The following is a 6929-nucleotide window of genomic DNA, read 5'->3' as shown; positions in this document are numbered from 1 at the left end:
TTATGTATCTTTTTTCATAGGTCGAATTAAAAGAGAGACCACTTGGAAATGATGCAACAAGGAAATAATGATTTCGCTCTTGAAGATGAGAGATTTTGTTGTTGTAAATGATGTTTACTTTCATCATCACAACCATTATGTATCAGCTATTACACTTCACCTCTAAGTTGTGTGTTTTGTTTTAGACTCACGTAGACAGACTTTTACTAGAAACAAAGCAGGGGTATGTATTGAAATGAATTGAGAAGTTTATTTATTTGACATGGTGGAAATCTACATGAGATAAATAGCTACATATGGGAGAATAGTGGAATGAATGGCATACAAATGTCAACAAAATTTCAAAAATGATGTTGTGTGACAATATCACACATTATTAACAAAAATATATACTCTGACAGTCTAAGTTAAAACTTAATAAAACTCTTAATATACACATGCATTTCCTATCCCTTACTAATAATTTCATTTTATCTGTGGACAATGATCATGAAAGATGTGGGTGTTCATGACATCATCACTTCTATGTCTTTGCATGTCCGGTCAGATGGTTGTAACTGTGCTCACTCGAAGGTTACCACAATCAAACATTCACACTTTCATGCCAAAACTGGCTGTAATATTATCTTTCAAATTAGAATTACTGATAACTAATAGTGAATCTTCCTGTCCTTGAAGATATTTAATGTCAAACTTATGTAGACATAGAAAAGTTAATCTGCTTGATTAAAGAAACAATTTCAGAATTTGTGATTAAATGATGTCAGAAATATATTTGATTATTATCCATGAAACTTAACAGACCATCAACAAAACGAAAATTATTTCAGTTCTTTGAATCGGGTACCTTAATATACTTGCTCAAAATGGACAGTATTTTTTATTAGGTACTTTACTTAGCTTACAAAACCCTCACATAGATAATGAGAGCTAGAGAGGTATAACAGCTTTAAAAAGTTTGTGAACTTATACCCTTCTGGTTCCCATAGATCTGTGAGAAAATCTTTTCTATCTAAGACCCAATTCTCACTCCAATGCAGTAGTTTGCTCCAGCCAGACACTTTGTTTCCCTTCTCACTAAGAATGGTTTTTGTGTGGGTTTTTTTCCTCGAAACTTTGGAACGTCATTGGGAGCAAAACACCCTACTGGACTACAAACCACATGCAATCCAGCAATTTGATGCAGATTTGTGCTTGTAGACCGCAGTCCAACTGAGACTGCCTCTGCATAGCGAGTGAGAATTGGGTCGCACAGAGCATCAGAAAACATTTTCCATTTTGTAGCCTTTCGTCGGTACAAAACATGTATTTCAGTAAGCACTATTGATCAGGTCATCTTTGTATCAAAGCAGACTCTTGCAAAGATATCCAATTACTTCAAGCTTGGTGACCACACTTGAGAACTAGTTATTAAGAAAGGATTGCTTATTGCAATGCCAGTTTTGATGCATAGCCAAAGAGATCGACGATAACGTGCTTGTCACTGAAAATGACAAAGTCAACAGCATTACTGGTATACTGCTTCGCCAATAAAAACAGGGATATTCAAACTCCTTATAATCTTCATACATATCCATCAAAAAATATAAACAAAAATGTTTATTACCTTTAAAATAATGGACTACTAATGTGTGATAAAGCTTAAAGCTCAAGATGTATAAATGAAAATTGAAGGTATCAGTCATGAATGAATATTTCTAGAGCAACTCTGTATTTACATAATGTTGATAGGTTACTTTTTTATACAAATATTACAAAGAAATTCACAATGGACAAATTGTGAAATTGAGAAAATTAGATTACGTGCAATATCTAGTAAAAGGTGCTTAAATATCTAACTAGAAATAAAGTTAGGAAAATCATAACCAACCACCTCTAGCAAAATCTCAAATTAATCTACACTTATAGAAAATTTAGGATGTGAAGAAATGATAGAAGGGAAGTGAATGTCGTCTAAAGTTGAAAGTAGAGAATGAAAGTGCAGGTAGATGGAGGTGAAGGAGAATAACAGTTGTCAACCCCCAACAAATTGTCTTTTTCATGAAAGTTACGTGGAAGAAAGTGAAAATGATGCCCCAAACTGTGCAGACTATTGAAAAATGGGAGAGAACTGAAATACACCTGTTTGAAAAAAGATTAAAGAATGTTTTTTATCATCTGCTTTTTTTGGTGAGGGATGGATGAAGTATGATTTTTCTTCTTCTATTAACGTCCGCTGTGGAGATACTTGTGGCAGGCGTTGTATGCTCGTGCCTGGCTGGGGTCTCTTCCCGCGCTTTGGCATCCGTAGATACACTCCGGCATCGTCATTTGGGTGTTTTTGGAGCAGGCCAGACATGTGTAGATGCAACTTTTCTGCAACATGGGGCTTCTCTTTACTGCTGAGTCATCCTTGAAGTTGAAGACGGGGTCCATGAGGTCCATTGCATCTTCGTCAAAGTAAGGGGCGGGGGCGGCCGGGATAAGCTCTGCTGTTAGGAGGAGCAGGCCCATGACTACCAGGATGAGGGAATTCATCTGGGAGAAACAAAAAAAGAACGGTGTAAATATCTGTGGTGATAATCTAGATACAGGATTGATGTAGCAAGAGAAAATATACTTCAAGGGGGTTGAATTTACATGATCTCAACAATAATATCTAATATAAAGCTATTTGTGATATGAAAGTCAGAGTGTCCAGATGAGATCTATATATACTTTTTTGATGGTAGCTACTCACATTTTTAGAGCTACTTTACCAGTACTTATTTGCAGCTCTACTTCACAAGCATTTTTGGTATTATCCTTCAAAATTTGGGTGATAAACATATCAACCTTTTTGTCAGCTGTGATTGATACATTTTGATAGAAGGGTTTATGAATATTGTAAGATTATTTTTTATCTCACTGTATGGAAGAGGGTGAGTTGCTTTATAGCAGTGCCATCCCTCGAAATACCCCAGTCCCCTGCCCCTGCCCCCTTCCCCCATCCTCCATGAGCCCCTGAAATGATAGCTCTTGGTGATGGAGAGAATTACATAATGAATGCATCATTTGTCCTCAACAGAATTTTTGCCGAGAGCTAGAAGGTGTTCATTCATTTGGCACAGAATTAATGCCCTTTTGGCTTAGCCGAAGCTTTCTGTTTGGAGTGTATGTGTACAGCACGGGACATTGTTTTGTACGGGATAATTTTATCAGGGCAAAAAAGTAAATAGTTTGCTGATGTTACACTTACCTTTATGGATGCTTTTTCACGTTGCTTTCTCAAATTGGAGTATTGTTTGGTACGAGGATGTAGTTATTTGTCAAATTCTAATGCAAAAGAGAAAAGAGAATGGAGAAATAAATAAGTACTCATATCCCAACAAGATTCCAAACTATGCTTTTATGGTCATTGGACAGAACAATCACTTTGCTGCAAGAAGTGATTTGCAGTGTGTCAAATTCATAGAAATCCGCGAAAAAAATATCCAGTAAAACCAAATTTCAACACCATAGAAAAAATGAGAATGTTTATTGTAATGTGATCATCACAACACCATAAACCAATCTCTGCATCATATCACACCAGTTAAATTGGACAATTTCAAGACAAGTCCTCAGAGCTTCATTTTTCAGAGGAGACGCAATTTCTAGACCAATTTGTAACGCTTAATGCTGCCGATCATATCCAATCACTGGGTTTTTTGTGTGGGCAGGATCGACGGCCATGCATATATCATATCAAAATTGGATTACAAATCAAATCATCAGCCAACTCTCCGAGCGCAAAAGTGTTATTTCTTCATCCTTTCACCAAGGAAAAGGATGCTTCTCTTTTGCGCACTCACATTTTCATTATAATTTCCCCTTCTCGTATTCCTTGCCTATTTTTGGTTGGTTTTTGTCGTTGACTTCAAACGGAGAGCCGAATTATGATGGCTTGTGAGGATTTTATGAGAACATGTGTCATTTCTGAGAAAGAATTATTAACAAGTAAAGCTGTGGTGACATTTGATGGTGACTTCATTTGACCTGTTTCAGGATTCATGTAATTCAATATCTGTTTTGTAGAAATGGAGAAGAATAGTAAGGGAATTTTGTTGTTGTTGAGAAAAGTGCAGTGATAATACATGCATTAATACTAGGGAAGACCGCTTGCATGCATGTAAAGATTTAGTTTCCAAACTTTAAAAAGAGTACTAAATTAATATTAAGAGAAGAAGAGAAAATGTATATATCCTGTATATTATGATTATATCTGTCATTCATTGGTGTTTTATCCAGTCTAGGATGGTCTCAGTGGGTGTACTTTCAAAAAAGATGTTCTCTATTAAAGTGTCTTATCAAACAGAGAGTCTCATCCTTGCGTCCAATTGGAGGCAGATTTTTGGCTCACATCATGGAGAATTGGGTTTATTTCTTCCTCCTACCCCCTCACTTTCCTGCATCCATTCTGTAACACATATGTACAGTACAACTGGCCTACAGTCTAATGGGTTAGGACCTCTTAAGAGGTGTAACTCAATGCCAACTTATGTTGCATATTCCCCCCTTACAGTGCTCATAGTTCTCATGCCTTTTAGGAAGCCCACTGTCTGACTACATGCTCTAGTATACTAAAACTAGTACCAGAATGTTAGGATGATTGAGAAGCACATAAACATGTTCACATTTTATACTCGTGATTGATGCGGAACATTCACTGCAAGAGCCAAAATCAAATTTCTAGCCCATTTCCAAATTGATTCGCATTAGATGAGAAAACATGTATTTTTAGATATACTGTTCATTTTCAGGCCCCGAACCCTGTGCGTTAGCAATACTTTTCATATCAAGCCAGTACTTAATGCCAGAATTCCCAAATTTCCCGCCGAGAAACAAATCCATGACTCTTTATGAAAGCACCGACAATGGCACTTTATGCCATCTCACCATCAGACTTTATTGAGTGGAAAAGCTATGTATGTATTTTACAAGTCTTTTAAGTTGCGAAATCATCAGAATAGGTCATAGAGGGTTTCTCTTATTTTGGTTGGTTTTTTAACCTAGATTGTGCAATCGAGAATCATTACCAGAGTTTTGATACAAGCCAATAATGTTCCTCATAAATTGCTCAATATTGCAGAAGGAGGGTGCTGTAAAGGGTCAGATTGGAAAGTGGTTGTAAAACAAACTTTAGTATGAAAAGTTTAGCGTGGATTTCATTGGATTCTGTGACTAACAAAGAAATCAGGTTTTCATTTTAGATTCATATTGTATGTTATAACAACATTTTGTGTGGTTCAAGAATGTCTCTGTCTTTCTTAAAATGATCTAGGGCTTTTGCTCTGGAGTCTTGTGGACTGCTTTTTGTCTTACTAATGATTCTTCCAGACAAATAAAAGCAATGAAAAACATAACAAAATATTGTTGAGGTATATCATTAATAACTATGACTTAGGGATAAAGAGATAGAAACAGGTTGTCTGTGATAAGTTACCATGGAAAAGAAAGAATATGCACCTGCAACAACTGTACACTATTTCAAAATGAAACCTAATTTCTGGCTACCCGCACTGACAAACTCTGCCTTCATATTTGCCCGATCTTTTTCAGACGGAAGTTCTGAAAAGAAAAAGCAATATCTTAGAAGCCGCCATTACCTGCCGTGTCATTGAATATACGGGATATCGGAGGATACCTATGTTTACAGAAGTCAGTCCAATTACTTTAGAGATCAGGGAGATGTTAAAAGAGATACCAAATGCCTTGTGCTCAAGGCATGGGCTATAAAGTTTTTTAATCATAGGAATAAGATCTATAAAAAAAAAACGTGCCTTGTGTTATGATGAAGCTAATGTACACTTAGGAAGAAAGGAAGTGTGGGTAGATCTTTTGTTTCATGCGTTTCTTTTTCAGTTATGATTGAAGAGGTATGGGAAGTATTAATCTCAGGCTTCTGATAGTACTTACAACTTATGGATAGGAAAAGTAAAATTTTTGAGGAAATTGCTTTTTATTTATTTTTGTACATTTTTTTCTTCTGACTTAACTCTCGAAGACTTGAATGCTCTAGTCCTTGCACTTTTCAGATTGCCATACCACAATATGAATATGAACAGATATATATATTTCCTATTAAATTTTGTTTTTAATACAGAGTCTTGATAATTCAATTTCTAATTAATATGAATAAAAACAAATTAATATGTTTCAAGATGTTTTTTTCTTCATAATATTTAATCACTCACTACTCTTTATAAAGAAACTTTTTCAATTGTTTTACTGTAATTTCTTTTTTAGAAGAACTGCAGTCATGCTTTTGTGGGTTTATAACTGTGAATGTTGCTAACAGAATAACAATGAAATTAACAAAACAATGTAAATGAATGCAAGAGTACTGAACGTATTAAATACAATTTAAAGCGTGTTGCGTCAGAATGTGAGCTTAGATAATTTTCAAGATAGTTTGATTGAAATGCATGGTAGTAAAGCTGTTGATAGATTGATGAAATTCTCAGCATCTTATAATAGCTCTTGGATGGAACCCTTGCTCTCTGTCCATTCTTAGGATTGACCCAACATTCTTATTATATACACCACCTGAACTCCAAATATTCAAACATTCATCGAGTCTCAGATGTGTTTAGTCTCTTATCACATGCCAAGCGTGAAATTACGCAGGATACATAACGATGAGCAGTGGTCACTCTAGCATTTGATACTGTGTCTGTTTTTCTCCGAGACACATACATGATCGATCAAGTACATACAGTAAACAGAGACTTGAGTGTAAATTGCGTGCTGAGAGCCAGAAGGGCGTTATACTTCATATACAGTCATTCATTGAGTTAATACCCTTCAAGCTCTTAAACAACATCAGGTGTATTCCTATTCAACATTAAACAGTGAAACCTGTCTATAAAGACCACCCAAGGGAGACAAGAAAAGTTGTCTTTATAGACAGGTGGTCTTTATGAATGGGT

At 35.7% G+C, this 6929-nt stretch overlaps 1 long non-coding RNA gene across 1 annotated transcript; it reads right to left on the bottom strand.

The window, feature by feature from the left end:
* Positions 1–224: 224 nt before the first annotated feature.
* LOC752016 lies at positions 225–3322 on the bottom strand. Its single transcript, XR_004066671.1, has 2 exons — positions 3218–3322; positions 225–2517 (listed from the first exon to the last, which is right to left on the bottom strand). It is a non-coding gene; the product is annotated as an uncharacterized LOC752016 (long non-coding RNA).
* Positions 3323–6929: the final 3607 nt, after the last annotated feature.

This window comes from Strongylocentrotus purpuratus, unplaced genomic scaffold, assembly GCF_000002235.5.
Source record: "Strongylocentrotus purpuratus isolate Spur 01 unplaced genomic scaffold, Spur_5.0 spur5_scaffold_5, whole genome shotgun sequence".
In the NCBI taxonomy this organism is placed as follows: domain Eukaryota; kingdom Metazoa; phylum Echinodermata; class Echinoidea; order Camarodonta; family Strongylocentrotidae; genus Strongylocentrotus; species Strongylocentrotus purpuratus.
Note: the sequence above shows the minus strand (reverse complement) of the source record. Positions and strands in the feature narration are given on the sequence as shown.